The sequence below is a fragment of the Bos grunniens genome, chromosome 10 (assembly GCF_055505025.1).
Source record: "Bos grunniens cultivar Pamir isolate PY7600 chromosome 10, Bosgru_T2T1.0, whole genome shotgun sequence".
Lineage (NCBI taxonomy): Eukaryota > Metazoa > Chordata > Mammalia > Artiodactyla > Bovidae > Bos > Bos grunniens.
In genome coordinates, this window is record NC_141174.1 from 58,309,889 (window position 1) to 58,325,503 (window position 15,615).

General features: G+C 38.5%; 1 long non-coding RNA gene across 9 annotated transcripts in view; it reads left to right on the forward strand.

The window, feature by feature from the left end:
- LOC147364604 (uncharacterized) overlaps positions 1-15,615 on the forward strand; it is a 169,924-nt gene that overhangs the window by 49,665 nt on the left and 104,644 nt on the right. For 8 of the 9 annotated variants that reach the window (XR_015134753.1, XR_015134754.1, XR_015134758.1 and 5 more), the window contains one exon: positions 1,758-1,799. This is a non-coding gene — a long non-coding RNA (uncharacterized LOC147364604). Of the gene's footprint in view, positions 1-1,508; positions 1,647-1,757; positions 1,800-15,615 lie in introns of those variants that run through there. The other variant, XR_015134759.1, reaches the window with a different exon arrangement.

A 15,615-nucleotide genomic window follows, 5' to 3' on the forward strand; every position in this document is an offset into this window, starting at 1 on the left:
ATTTTCTAAGAGTCAGTATTCTTACAGGCCAGTAACAGAGTCCAAGTGATAAGCAATTCAGGTCCGTTTAGAGTTATGTATTAGTTAGAATTACTTCAGCAGCAAATAACAAAATACCCTACTAATAGTAGATGAACCTAAAAACATTTAAGTGTTTCATTTACTAGGAAATCTAAGGGTAAGTGATCCCAGGGTTAGATGCTGTTACGTCGGCATCTCTACAGTTGTTTTGGCCTTTAAAATGTCACAAGGCATTTGCAGTAGCTTTGGCTTCCCAGGTAACGCTAGTGGTGAAGAACCCTCCTGCCAATGCAGGAGACTTAAGAGACACGGGTTCGATCCCTGGGTTGGGAAGATCCCTAGAGGAGGAAGTGGCAACCCACTCCAGTATTCTTGCCTGGAGAATCCCATGGGCAGAGGAGCCTGGTGGGCTATGATCCATGGGGTTGCAAAGAGTCGGATACAACTGAAGTGACTTAGCACATCATGTCCACATATAATAACATCCAAAAGATAAGAAAAAGGTGACCAGAAAAGCGGGACTCTCTCCTTTTGCATCTTTCCTATTGGAAAGAAAATCTTGTCGAGATACCCAGGCTTCTTCCTACAACTCATCAGCCTTACAGCATCCTCCCCTTACCGACTCATTACTGTCAAAGGGATACAGATAGGATTGTTATGACTAGTTTAAACAAATCGCAATTCATCCTCAGGGACTGGGTTTATTGCCTCCTTGATAGGCAGGATAAAGGCCCTCCAAAGATGTTTATGTCCTAGACCCTGGAACCTTTAAATACGTTACCTTACATGGAAAAGGGGCTTTGCATAGGAGATTAAGTTAAAGATCTTGATATGGGGAGAGTAGCCTAGTTTATCTAGGGGGCCCAGTATAACCACAGAGGTCCTTCTGAAGTAGAGGCAGGAGGGCTGAAGTCAGAGAAGGAGATGATTGAAAAAGAAATTGCAGTGCTGTGGATCCACAAATCAAGGAATGCTGGCAACTTCTAGAAGTTGTAGAAGATGAGGAAATGGATTCTGCCCTGGAGTCTCCAGAGGATTGTTGACCCATTTAGAGCTCTGACCTCCAAATCATAGAAAAATAAATTCTTGTTGTTTTAAGCCACAAAATTTGTGGTAATTTTTTACAGTAGCAATAGGAAACCAATGTACCTCATAAAGAAAGTTGAGATTGCGTTATCAAGAATGAAGAGGGAATAGCTGTTGGTGGATAGCTGAAGAGGAAACAGCTGTTGGTGGATAGCTAAAAGGGTTTCCTATATTCTTGGAGAAGAATCTTGAGTCATTGCAAGGCACAGTCTAGTGTATACTGAATAAAGAAGAAGCCAGTAGGTACAGCTCATGGGTTGATGGGTTTGGAGTAGATGTTTGAATGGCAGCACTTGTGGGTCTAACCCATCTGACCTGAGCACAGTATGACTGAGTTGTGCTTGGGATCTAACAGTACTAGATTAAGTTGCCTGCAGAAAGGCAGATCTTTAGAGAATTGTCCAGGACAAAAGAACAAACTAGAACTGAGAAGGGGAATTAGATCTCTGTAAGAGGCAGCCTGAAAAATAAGTATGGACTGTTGGAAAAGATAAGGCAAGGGTTTTAGAAATTAATGAAGATTTTTAGTCAGGACCCAAGTAAGTCAGAGAACTCTCTCAACTACATCCTTTACTTAAGAAGATGCCTTGGACCTAGCATTCTTTGAGTCATTTGGTCTACTAATCCTAGGATGTGGCTTTTGTCTTCAGGTGGTCTAACATCTCATCTGATGAAGGAAGGAAAGAAGAAGGGTAAGCTTTCTTTATTTTTTTTAAATTGAAGCATACTTGATTTATAATGTGTTAATTTCTGCTGTACTGCAAAGTGATTCAGTTATACATACATATATGTATGTATATATGTTCTTTTTTATATTCTTTCATATAAAAGTTATATATATTTATATGTTATGTATTATACATATAACTGAGTTATATATAGTTATTACTTTTTATATTTTTTTCTATTATGGTTTATCATAAGATATTGACTATAGTTCTCTGCTATGCAGCGGGACCTTGTTGTTTATCCATCCTATATATATTAGCTTGCGGCTGGTAACTGCAACCTCTGACTCCATCCTTCCCCCATTCCCCTCCCCCTTGGCAACTGCAAGTCTGTTCTCTATGTCTGTGAGTCTGCTTCTGTTTGTAGATAGGTTTGTTTGTGTCCTATTTTAGTGATATCTTATGGTATTTGTCTTTTTCTTTCTGGCTTATCTCACTTAGTATGATACTCTCTGATTGCATCTGTATTGCTGCAAATGGGATTATTTCATTATTTTTTATGACTGAGTAGTATTCCGTAGTATGTATGTACCATGTCTTCTTGATCCATTCATCTGTTGATGGACATTTAGGTGGTTTCCATGTCTTGGCTGTTATCAATAATGCTGGTATGAACTTAGGAGTGCATGTATCTTTTTCAATTAGAATTTTGTCTGGATATATGCTCAGGAGTGGGATTGCTGGGTCATATGGTAATTCTATTGTTAGTTTTCTGAGGAACCTCTATACTGTTTTTCATAGTGATGCACCAACTTACATTCCCACCAGTAGTGTACGAGAGATCCCTCTTTTCCACATCCTCTCCAGCATTTGTTATTTGTAGAGTTTTTAATGATGGCTGTTCCGACTGGTGTGAGATGATACCTCATTGTAGTTTTGATTTGATTTTGATTTTCAATTTTGATTTGTCTAGTCTTTTAAGCTTTATTCATTTTAAGGAGGCATTCCAGAAATTCCATATATCACTTCTGTTTAATTTTCATTGGACGGAACTTATTCACATGGTTGAATGAATGTACTATAAAGGAAATAGGGAAATGCCATTTTTTAGCTTTATGGTGAGCACCCAATTAAAATTAGAGTGCTTGTACAAACTTCCAGCTATAAAATAAATAAGTACTGGGAATGTAATTACAATATGATGACTTATAATTATCCTTGCTGTATGGTGTATTTGACAGTTGCTAATTGAATCAGTTCAATTCAGTTGCTCAGTCATGTCTGACTCTTTGTGACCCCTTGGACTGCAGCATGCCAGGCTTCCCTGTCCATCACCAACTCCCAGAGCTTGCTTAAACTCATGTCCATCGAGTCGGTGATGCCATTCAACCATCTCATCCTCTGTCGTCCCCTTCTCCTCCTTCCTTCAATCTTTCCCAGCATCGGAGTCTTTTCAAATGAGTCAGTTCTTCGCATTAGGTGGCCAAAGTATTGGAGTTTCAGCTTCAGCATTAGTCCTTCCAATGAATATTCACAACTGATTTCCTTTAGGATGGACTCCTTGCAGTCCAAGGGACTCTCAAGAGACTTCTCCAACACCACAGTTCAGAAGCATCAATTCTTCAGCACTCAGCTTTCTTTATGGTCCAACTCTTACATCCATACATGACTACTGGAAAAGCCATAGCTTTGACTAGATGGACCTTGTTGATAAAGTAATGTCTCTGCTTTTTAACATGCTGTCTATGTTGGTCATAGCTTTTCTTTCAAGGAGCAAGCATCTTTTAATTTCATGACTGCAGTCACCATCTGCAGTGATTTTGGAGCCCAAAAAAATAAAGTCTGTCACTGTTTCCATTGTTTCCCCATCTATTTGCCATGAAGTGATGGGACCAGATGCCATGATCTTAGTTTTCTGAATGTTGAGTTTTAAGCCAGCTTTTTCACTCTCCTCTTTCACTTTCATCAAGAGACTCTTTAGTTCTTCTTTGCTTTCTGCCATAAGGGTGGTATCATCTGCATATCTGAGGTTATTGATATTTCTCCCGGTGATCTTGATTCCAGCTTGTGCTTTATCCAGTCTGGCATTTCTCATGATGTACTCCAATACTTTGGCCACCTCATGCGAAGAATTGACTCATTGGAAAAGACTCTGATGCTGGGAGGGATTGGGGGCAGGAGGAGAAGGGGACGACAGAGGATGAGATGGCTGGATGGCATCATCGACTCAATGCACATGAGTTTGAGTAAACTCCAGGAGTTGGTGATGGACAGGAAGCCTGGTGTGCTGCAGTCCATGGGGTTGCAAAGAGTTGGACACAACTGAGCAACTGAAATGAACCGAACTCTGCATATAAGTTATATAAGCAGGTTGACAATATACAGCCTTGACGTACTCCTTTCCCAATTTGGAGCCAGCCCTTTGTTCCATGTCCAGTTCTAAATATTGCTTCTTGACCTGCATACAGACTTCTCAGGAGGCAGGTAAGGTGGTCTGGTATTCCCATCTCTTGAAGAATTTTTCATTGTTTGTTGTGATCCACACAGTCAAAGGCTTTAGTGTAGTCAGTGAAGCTGAAGTAGATGTTTTTCTGGAATTCTCTTGCTTTTTCTATGATCCAACAAATGTTGGCAATTTGATCTCTGGTTCCTCTGCCTTTTCTAAATCCAGCTTGAATGTCTGGAAGTTCTCAGTTCACATACTATTGAACCCAGCTTGGAGAATTTTGAGTTCTTGTATCACATACTGTTGAATAGATCCTAAAAACTCTCATCATAAGGAAAAGGATTGTAACTATATGAGATGATGGATGTTAACTAGACTTATTGTGGTAATCATTTCACAATATATGGATATCAACTTATGATGCTGTATACCATAAACTTAGTCAGTGTTAGATGTCAATTATATCTCAATAAAACAAAAAATTTAGAGTTTTTAAGAAAAAAAGGAGAATAGATGCTGAGTCAGAACTAACAGTCTCTGTCATGGGAAGTAAGTTCAGTACTCTATAATTGGGGCACTTCAGTTTTCTTGACAGCATGAACAGTAAAGCAAGATATCTGTTTTTTTATTTCTAAAAATAATTAATAAGGTATATCATATTTTCAAAGATATCTATTAGGGTTACCAATTAAATATGTTAAACTGAACACAGTCTTTTGCTGTCTTCCCAATCTCTATTAGAATGACACTGACTCAATTATAAAAGCAAGTGAGAATGAGGTACTTTCTGAAATCAGGAAGATTAAGGGAAAGGTTGTGCACTGAATGGCGTGATCTCTTCCTATTATCTTTCTCTTTTTAGCGCCACAAACGTTGGTAGTCAGATTATTACCTCTTATCTCCTCTTCCCATATCCCCACCCTCACCAGGCAGGAGATTGAACGTCTTTCTGGGGAAAAGACTGGTTTGTGAAAATATATTAACTTGAAAATGCTTTAATCTAGCTATGCATAAAATTAAAAGAAAATAATAGGTTACAAGGTGTAAATGTATGTAGTAAGAAACATGGAGAAAGAAGAACTTGGTTGAAACAAAGTATTTCAGATTCAGAGTTATTTGTTTCAGATTAATGAAATATTGATAATTAAGGGATTCTTTATTCTGAGTGTATCAAGAATACAATGGACACAATTTTTGAGTCAGAGAGGCAAAGTTCTCTTTAAGTTTATCTTTTTAGTTTACACATATTTTGACTTCTTCCCCTTACATATTTAGTTACTAGGGGCAGAGAGTCTCCATGATACTTAACTTTTAAATACAGTAGTAGTTGTAATAGGAGCCTGGTAGGCTGCAGTCCATGGGGTCGCTAAGAGTCAGACACGACTGAGCGACTTCACTTTCAGTTTTTACTTTCATACATTGGAGAAGGAAATGGCAACCCACTCCAGTGTTCTTGCCTGGAGAATCCCAGGGACGGGGGAGCCTGGTGGGCTGCCGTCCATGGGGTCGCACAAAGTCGGACACGACTGAAGGGACTTAGCAGCAGCAGCAGCAGTTGTAATTTATAATCATGATGGTACATAGACAGTAGAAAATTCTATTTGCAAGAGAGAATGGTGTTTGTTCGCTTAAGTTGTAAACTTTATTCCTCATGGGGGCTTGAATTTTATGCACCTTTTTCTTATAAGTAGACCACTGATTAGAATCATGCTTGTCTTGCACAGTTAACTTTACCAACATAAAAAGCCATATAAATTCCCTAGGTATTTATTCCTTGTCATTGTGTAGGTAAAAAAATAGAGCAGAGTTTACAAGATATTAGTTTCTAAAACACAATTCAAAATCTCATTCTTGTACAGACTCAAGAGAAAAAAAAGATCTCTAAGCATTGATGCATAGTGATCCTCGGAGATGAAGGCAGCATTCTCTTCCCCATCAGGCAAACCCCGCCCATGCACACAGACCTTCCAACCACGCCTTTAAATTGCCCTACTCTTAAATATAAATGGAAATCCATGGGACATCCAGATATTTGAAGATGTCCTCCAACACCTAAGACAGAGAACAAAATAATCAAGGAGAAGCCTCTCAGAGGAAGCAGAGGCCATGCAGCAGCAGAAAACTTTAGATCAGAGAAGATATACTATCCATAATAAATTATTGAGATTTATATAAAGATGGAATATTCAGAAATAACAAAAGAACTTTTTTAGAAATTAAAAATAAAATAGCAAATAAATTTTAAAGGGTTGGAATTTAAAATTGAGGATACCATCAACTTTAAATTTTAAGTGGAGCAGAAAGATTCAGAGATAGATAGGAGAAGAGAAGATAAAACAAAATAAGATATCAACTCAGGAGTCCAACATCAGTCTAATAGATGCTAGACCAAGAGAGAACAAGAGAAAAATGGAAGGGGAGTAACTATCAGAGAAAGAATACAAGGCAGTTTTCTAGAACTGAAGGATAAAAGTTTTCAAATTTGAAGAGTTTACTGAGAACCCTGAAAAACAGCTGAAAAAAAGATCATATCAAAGCATATTATTGTGGAGTTTTATTTATTTTTTAAAAAAAATATTTATTTTTAATTGAAGGATAATTGCTTTACAGTATTGCATTGGTTTCTACCAAATATCAGCATGAGTCAGCCATAGGTTTACCCATGTCCCTTCCTGCTTGAGCATCCCTCCCTCTAGTGAAGTTTTAGATCACTAAGAATGAAGCTAAAGCTTTTGACTTCTTGACTTCAACACTGGAAATTAGATGAAAATGGAGTAATGTCTTCACGTTCAGAAGAAAAATGAATTTCATCCCCAAACTATTAATAAAGTATGAGTATAGAATAAAAACTGTTTTTAGACATTCAGTTTTTCAGAAACTTTACCTGTCACACACCCAAGGAGACTCAAGCACAAAGGGAAATCAAGGAAGATGCACAGAACTCAAAGCGGGAAGTGCCCAGGCCTCATGAACTGGAGAGCCACAAGCCTGCTTCATCTTTTTCTGTCCCTTTCTGGAGCTCTGGTCTCTTATCTCTGCACATCTTCTCTGTGCTTTCCATATAGACCACTTCTCTGAGTCTTTCACTTTCTGCTCAGATCCTGACTTGATTGGGATTCTGACTTTGTTGATGCTGATAGGGAGAAAATGAAGAGAGGGAGGTTCTTGAATACCTCTGACTAATATGCAAAGACAATCATAGACTTAACTTCCAGAATGATTCAGCGAAGCTATAAATCATTAAAGACCACAGTGCTAGTATTACAACTTGAGGTGAGTGGCAGAGGTGAATAATTGTTCCCCAGTATCCACTCTCTTCTTTCTTATAATCAGACCCCCACTTTTTAACCTAGTTACATGACTGCCCAGGTAAGACATTCTCAGGCCTCTATTGGAACTAGATAGATGTAGCCATGTGACTAGTAAGTTTCAGTCAGGGGAATGTTAGGAGAAATCATGTGTCCTCTTTTAAGTAATGTTTTACCTTTCACTGCCTTTTTATCCCGTCCCACAAACCAGAGCATGAATGGAGCTTCAACCACGAAGACTTCACTCTGGGACAAGAGTCATCAAACTGTAACCTGTGGGTCAAATGTGGCCTGCCATCTGTTCTTGTGACTGAAGTTTTATTGGAACAATGCCATACCCACTCATTAACATATTGTCAATGGCTGCTTTCATGCTATAATGGCAGACTGAAAAGCTTACTGACTCCTGTTCTTGGTGATTATGAATCAACAGGAGAAAAGGAGACTGAATACCTGGATGACCCCCTGGAATGGAGTTTATTTTTTGCTTAGATTGTCTGCCTACCTCTGGACTATTACCGGAGAAAAATAAGTTTCTCTCATTTGAGTCACTGCATATCTGGGTCACTTTCTTATAGCAGCTTATTTAACTTGATATGCTACAAAATTTTTTTGTATTACTGAATTAAATTAACAAATCTAATTTCCTATAATGAACATATAATGAGTAAATTTAATGTTTCCATAACTGATAACTAAATTTAGCTTTTAGCAACAAGGTTAGGGTTGTCTGACAACATGGAGTCACTACCCTAATGTAGTTTAATATTTATATTCACAATTTTTTCAAAGTAAAAGTTTTCTAAATATTCTCTGGTTTTTACTCTTATTGAATAAGACCCAATGTCTGGTTCAGTCTTTTCTCTTCAAAGCAGCTGTCCACAAGGTCTAATTTCTTGCAGTTTTCCAATAAACTCCAAACATATCCTTTGGATTCAACTACAATTTCTAGCCATGGCTGAATTTAAAAATATATGTCATAGTTTTCTGTTTCTAAAAGAGATAAAGGGTTTAATACTAAAGGAAATCAGAGGTCAGTTATGGAGAGCTTAAAAAGGTTGCCACAGGACAGAGTGAAGGGGAAAATAAATAAATTTCCTCTTCTATGTGGCCTGAGCTATGCTCACAGCTACCCTCTTTATGTCTGACCTCTCTGCATTTCACCCAACAAACTAAAGGATAAAAATGTAAAAACCATGCAATTTTTTGGAAAAAATTACTAAAATTTACTCAAAAGGAATGAAAAAATATATTCATATGAAAGCCTATATGTGAATATTTAGAGTAGCTTTATTGATCATCACCAACAACTGGAAACAAGCCAAAGTCTTTCAACTAACATATTGATAAACATTTTACTCAGCAATAAAAGGAGGATAAATACTTCTCTACAATAAAGAGGGGTACTTATTGATACATGCAACAATATGAGTGCATCTCAAGTGCATTATGCCAGGGAAGAAAGCCAGATTTAAAGGCTATTCACTGGGTTATTCCATTTATATTACATTCTGGAAAAGACAATACTGTCAAAATAGAAAGATCAATGGTTGCCAGGGACTGAGTGGGGGAGAGTTGACTCCAAAGTCCAACACAAGGGGATTTTGGAGGCAATGAAAGTGTTCTGATTTGATCCAGGCCACGGTTACACAAGTCTAGGCATTTGTCAAAACTCAGAGAACTCAAAACTGAAAAGAATAAATTTAACTATATGTAAATTAAAAAAACTAAAGAAAAGTACAAAGCTGAAAAGAAGATAAAATTTAAAAAGTTGTGTGAATAGAACCTATAAGACAGATTCTACACATAAGTATTCTTCTCTTTTTGAATTTATATTTTAAAATTATTTTAATATTTACTATATATTTTTGTTATAAAATAAAAAACAGATATATAACATAAAATAAATGCATGACTTAATGAATTATTATAAGATAAATATCCTTGTAACCAACAAGCAGGTCAAGACAAAGCTTTTCAGCCACCCACAAAGCCCCCTGGATGCCCCATCTAATCACAAGCCCCCTCTCCCACCATAGGTAACTGTATCCTGACTTTTTTCCTAATTTTATTGAAGTATGGTTGATTTACAGTGTTGTATTAATTTTTGCTATACAGCACAGTGACTCAGTTATACATACATATAGTCTTTTTCATACTGTTTTCCATTATAGTTTATCACTGATAAAATATCACCATAGTTCCCTGTGCTATATAGGAGGACCTTATTGTTACCCATCCTATATATAATAGTTGGCATCTACTGATCCCAAATTCCCAGTCCTTCCCTCCCCGACTCCCCCTCTTCCTTGGCAATCATATGTCTGTTCTCTATGTCTGTGAGTGTGTTTCTGTTCCATAGCTATATTCATTTTTGTCATATTTTAGATTCTCTATATAAGTGATATCATATGGTATTTGTCTTTCTCTTTCTGACTTACTTTGCTTAGTATGCTAACCTCTGGATTCAGCCACATTGCTGCAAATGGCGTTATTTCATTCTTTTTTATGGCTGAGTAATATTTTAGTGTATATGTGTGTGTGTGTGTGTGTGTATGTATGTGTATGTCTGTTCATCTGTTCATGATTCTTTCCATGTCTTGGCTATTGTAAATAGTTCTGCTGTGAACATAGGAGTGCGTGTATCTTTTCAAATTATAGTTTTTTTCTGGGTATATGCATAGGAGCGGGATTGTTGGATCATACAGCAACTCTGTTTTTAATTTTTTGAGGAACCTCCGTAGTGCTTTCCATAATGGCTGCATCATCCTGACTTTTATAGTAATCACTTCCTTGTCTTTATAGTTTTCTAAGTTTTGTGTGCATCCCTAGCCTCTATAATATAGACTCACTCATTTTTGAAGTTTCTTTTTTTAAGTCTTATATAATCTATAGATCATCCTTCTGTCCTGTTCTTTTCCTGACATTTATATTTGAAGAGCCCAGGCCCCTTGACATGCAGTTTTCCACATCTAGACTTTGCTGCTTGCATTCTCACAGTGGAATTTAGCATGTCCCTCTGTCCCTGTATTTTCTGCAGACTGATTTCTAGATCCAGAGCTTGATCTGACTTGGACACAGGTTTAGATGCTGAGACAGGCCACAAGTGGTACTTTGTTCTTTCCTCAGGAATCCCTCTTATTGAAGATGGCAAATTGATTAATCAAAATTCACGAAAGTAAATAAATATAAAATTCATTTAAATAATTAAACTTCTAAATGGGAAGATTTGTGAATCTGTAACATTTATACTTTTGAAATTTTAAGTCTTAAAATTGCCCTAAAACTTTTGGGACACCCTCTTACAAAGAAAAATTACTTCATGAATTCATAATGATACGTGCTGTGTGCTCAGTCATGTCCAACTCTTTTGCGACCCCATCGACTGTGGCCCAGCAGACTCCTCGACCCATGGGATTTTCCAGGCTAAATACTGGAGTGGGTTGCCCTTTTCTTCTCCAGGGGATCTTCATGACCCAGGGATAGAACCCACATCTCCTTCACTGGCAGGCAGATTCTTTACCACTGAGCCACCATGTTACCACTGAGCTCACTTCTGATTCAAATTCAAGACTCTAGGGTTTTTACTTAATTTCTTCACTTTGTTACATTTGAATTTCCTTTTGTCTATACCAAAATTCCTGGTTCTCAAGAACACTGGAGATGAGAAAATTAAAATAGCAATGTTTGAGTATTCTTAACCATAGCATTATGCCCCTGAGTATAATAACAGGGACAGAGTAAAATACTCATGATCTTGTGAAGTCTACGCTTTGATTTAGAGACACACAGATGAAATTAATATTGTATGGGTAAACTATTTTAAACTGTATATGTGGAACTAAATTATCCCTCTCACTGTTTTTGATTCAGCCTTAATATAAAGTTAAACTCAGAGGTCGGATTGTTTTGAAGCAAGAACTTGTAGGAAAACTTTAAGAAGCCGTTGATACAAATGCTTTTTAAGTTGAAACCGTTGAAAGCACTGGGTTAGCAATTAGCCTTTATTTAGGTACCTAAGGAAGATGGTGGGAAAAGGCAATGGCACCCCACTCCAGTACTCTTGCCTAGAAAATCCCATGGAGGAGCCTGGTAGGCTGCAGTCCATGGGGTCGTGAAGAGTTGGACACGACTGAGCAACTTCACTTTCACTTTTCACTTTCATGCATTGGAGAAGGAAATGGCAACCCATTCCAGTGTTCTTGCCTGGAGAATCCCAGGGACGGTGGAGCCTGATGGGCTGCCATCTATGGGGTCGCACAGAGTCAGACACAACTGAAGCGGCTTAGCAGCAGCAGCAGCAAGGAAGATGGTGAATAAACATTTACAGTATGATTTGCCATAAAATGTAAGTTGTATCTATAATTACTCTGTTTCTTATCATGAGTTTGTGGCTTCATCTAAATATCTTAACTAAGAAGGTAAAGAGCTTCCTTTAATATTGAAAGTTTGCACTGAGAGTTTCAAAGAGTGTTGAGAGATGAATGCTTGATAACACACTTGTTGGAAGGCGGGCTCTAGAAAACTGGGTTTGTTCACTTAAGTTGTCAACTATGATTGCAAGAGGAGGCTGTTCTGACTCACCAGCTTATTGGAACTAACCAGCTGACTGTGGCCTCACTGATGTAGTATTTTGCAAATTAAAAAAAAGACCCTAACATCTAAATTTTAGATCATAACAGATACCTTCTTTTATATAAAATGCATTACATATCAATCTATAAAAATTAACAGCAGATGCTGCTGCTCTACTTTAAAGTTTGGCTATGAAAATTTAAAAGGTCAAACTATTTTATTTGCTAGGTAAGCTATAAGATCTATCTTAAATTGTCTGGCTTATTTTTCATTATAAATATATTTACTCTATTTAATTTTTAAAACTGTTGAATTGGTGAGTTGAAGAGATTACCCTGTAGATCTATATATCAATAGTATTTGCTGCTCATTGCAAATATCTGTAACTCTAAAAATATAATTAAATGAGATTTTAATAAACAATAAAGGGAAATAAAGGTGAATCAATAATAAAATAGAAGATATGAGGGGAAGGCAGAAAAGCTTAGAAAGAAAATAATGTTTAGTGATTAACTGAGCAAAACAGAATGGTAAGGTTTAAATGGTATAAAAAAGTTTAAACTAATAAGATAAAAATCAGAGTGAGGGTTGTCTCCGATGTGATATTCACTATTTTACTTTGGGTATGCAAAAAAAGTGAAATGGGGGAGCTTTCCTCCTATCTCTGTGAAAGTGAAAGTCACTCAGTTGTGGTCGGCTCTGTGCAACTCCGTGAACTGTAGCCCGCCAGGCTCCTCTGTCCAATATTCTCCAGGCAAGAATATTGGATTGGTTACCATGTCCTTCTCCAGGAGATCTTCCCGACCCAGGAATCGAATTGGGTCTCCTGCATTGCAGGTGCAATTCAGTCTTTGCTAATGGTGGAAAAATTAAACTTGCCAGTTCAGTTTAATTCAGTTCCTTCCAGTTTAAAATAATCTGTTATGCCTAATTTTTCTATTCACTTGACATTATCCATCTTCCTGCTCCCTGGAGGTAGCTTGAGACTCCAGAGGCTGCAGTGTTCCGAGGGAGGGAACGCCTGTGAACCGGGCAGCCTCTGCCCTTGCTGGCCTCTTCTCTCTGGCCTTGACCTTGTTCTGTGTTCACCCAGCTCCCTTGCTGGTGTCTGCAGCTCCATCTTGGCTTGTAGTCAGCAAGTTCCACACACACTGCTTCCTCTTTGTCCCAGTTATAAGCCGTCTTCCATCTGTAGCCTTCTCTCAAACCACCTGTGTTCTTCAGTTCAAATGCCAGTTCCAGAAGCTCTTCTGTGTTACCTGAGTGTGCATGGGCCTCTGTGGGGCTACCGTCAGGGCAACTTACCTGGACACGACACTCAGCATTGCTGGTTCATTGTCTTGAGTCAGGCTGGACTTGAGGCTTCTCTAGGGCCCTTCTCTGTTTCCTTAGGGAAGTAAAGTACAAAACCCCACTGTTCTGGAGGCCCCCAAACTCATCAGAAAGTTCTCATCAAACCCTGCAACGTTTGGGCTCAGCCTGTAGGAGAAGCAACCTGGGTCCAGGCCCTTCCCAGAAACTGAATCTCAGCTCATGTCCTTTCACATCTCCTTTTGTGGCCATTGGTTGATTTCTTATTTCCTTTAAGGAGGGGAAACATCTCTGATAACATCATGTGCCTCTCCTCACAGAGAGACATCAACAACTTCCTCTGAGGCCTCTGGGCCCCCCAAATTAGAACATAAACAAGCACTTCTCATTGTTGATGAGTGGGAGACATCGAGCTTGGGCTGCCAGCCTCCTCCTCCAAACCTAATCCTGGAGAGGCTTCAGAGCTGAAAATAGTAAGTAAATAAAGGAAAAACTTGAGTGAAGCGCTCATGGGAAGCTGTAAGGGAATATAGCTGGTATGTGGGGGGTAAGGACAGAGAGCTGGTGAGAGGCAGGCAGGGATCCAACCCATGAATGTTTCTCCTCTCCCTCCATTCTCAGAGGCCCAGAAAAGTGTGACAAAGAGGAATTTTAAAATAGAGAAGCCTTGGGGTGGGAGAGATAGGCGGGGGTTTCCCAGGGGCCCAATAGCCTGATGATGAGAAAAAGCAAGAGTGGTAATTCCAAGCTGTGCACCGTTGGCGGTAAGGTCTGCCCTCACCCTGGCCCCTTAGATATACCAGGGAAGCACAATGAAGGCCATGGCATCAGCCTGTCTCCTGGAGCACATTGATAATTAGGGAAGCTGTGGAAATGACTGAAAATTGTCTACTAACATTTGCTCTCAGTTTTTTATACATTGAAAAAAGAATATTTTTTAACTGGACATGTAATTACCCAGAATAAAAACTAAATTTCCCAGCTTCCTTTGTAGCATTCATACAATAATATTTTCTAACAGCTATATGCTGATAAATCTGAAGTTTATAAAAGTAAATTTCTGATAAAAATATAAAATTAATATCGTCACAAAAAATAGCTTGAACAGGCCAGTAATCATTAAAGAAATTATAATGATAGTCATCAGAGATCTTCCTCAGTCACTCTAAAAGCTCCAGACTTAGACAACTGCATATGTAAAGGCATAAATATAGTTATAGATAAATAGCAAGATAATGCTGTTTAATGTAAATTGTTTCAAAAACAGGAGAAAAAGATGCCCAAATCTTTTTGTAAAGCAGTTTAAACTTGTTCCCAAAATTGCATAAGGAAAGAAAAGCATGAAAGTTATAGGCCCATTTTCATTTATTAACATAGAGATCATAAGTAAATTATTAGCTAATCAAATCCAGCAGTGTGTGTATATGTATCAGTTCAGTTCAGTTGCTCAGTCGTGTCTGATTCTTTGCAACCCCATGAATCACAGCACGCCAGGCCTCCCTGTCCATCACAAACTCCCGGAGTTCACCCAAACTTGTGTCCATCGAGTCGGTGATGCCATCCAGCCATCTCATCCTCTGTCGTCCCCTTCTCCTCCTGCCCCCAATCCCTACCAGCATCAGGGTCTTTTCCAATGAGTCAGCTCTTCGCATGAGGTGGCCAAAGTATTGGAGTTTCAGCTTTAACATCAGTCCTTCCAGTGAACACCCAGGACTGGTCTCCTTCAGGATGGACTGGTTGGATCTCCTTGCAGTCCAAGGGACTCGCATGAGTCTTATCCAACACCACAGTTCTAGAGCATCAATTCTTCGGTGCTCAGCTTTCTTCACAGTCCAACTCTCACATCCATACATGACTACTGGAAAAACCATAGCCTTGACTAGCCGGACCTTTGTTGGCAAAGTAATATCTCTGCTTTTGAATACGCTATCTAGGTTGGTCATAACTTTCCTTCCAAGGAGTAAGCGCCTTTTAATTTCATGGCTGCAGTCACCATCTGCAGTGATTTTGGAGCCCAAAAAAATAAAGTCTGACACTGTTTCCACTGTTTCCCCATCTATTTTCCATGAAGTGATAGGACCAGATGCCATGATCTTCATTTTCTGAATGTTGAGCTTTAAGCCAACTTTTTCACTCTCCACTTTCACTTTCATCAAGAGGCTTTTTAGTTCCTCTTCACTTTCTGCCATAAGGGTGGTGT